Here is a 547-nt window from a genome sequence, read left to right on the forward strand (position 1 = left end):
GACTGTCGGTGAAATAAAATTAAGTTTAATTCAAGATTTTCCTATTGCTCCATGGCCCCCAGAAAGCACTCCGTGGACCCAGGTTGGAAACCCCTGGTTTAGCAGATCTCTATCTAGCAGATATCAGCTCTATCCGCTCATATTCAGAAACATTTCGGACACTAGCATCTCGCGCCCGTCAGCCAATCACCGTCGAGATATCCCTGTGGTGATTGGCTGACGAGCGCGAGTTGTTGGTCCGGCCTCTTCTTACGGTGTCCGAGGCGTCTCTGAATGTCTTCTGTTCCTTGCTATCCTAGAGTTCTAGATCTTTCTTCTCTTTGCATATTGCATAAAAGCCGTCGCCTGCGAGCGATGCTAGAGACAAATCGAATTCAGACTTCTTACCAGACAGGAACTTACCAGGCCTCTGCCCCGACAGCTATAACACGCCTCCAATAATAGATTATCAAGATAGAAGAAGTCGTGTTTCGATCCTTCGCTGCTGCTTGCGTCTTGCACTCACTCCGTCAGTGAGTGAACAACAAGCAATCAAACCCGCAAATCG

This window comes from Penaeus monodon, chromosome 15, assembly GCF_015228065.2.
Source record: "Penaeus monodon isolate SGIC_2016 chromosome 15, NSTDA_Pmon_1, whole genome shotgun sequence".
NCBI lineage: Eukaryota > Metazoa > Arthropoda > Malacostraca > Decapoda > Penaeidae > Penaeus > Penaeus monodon.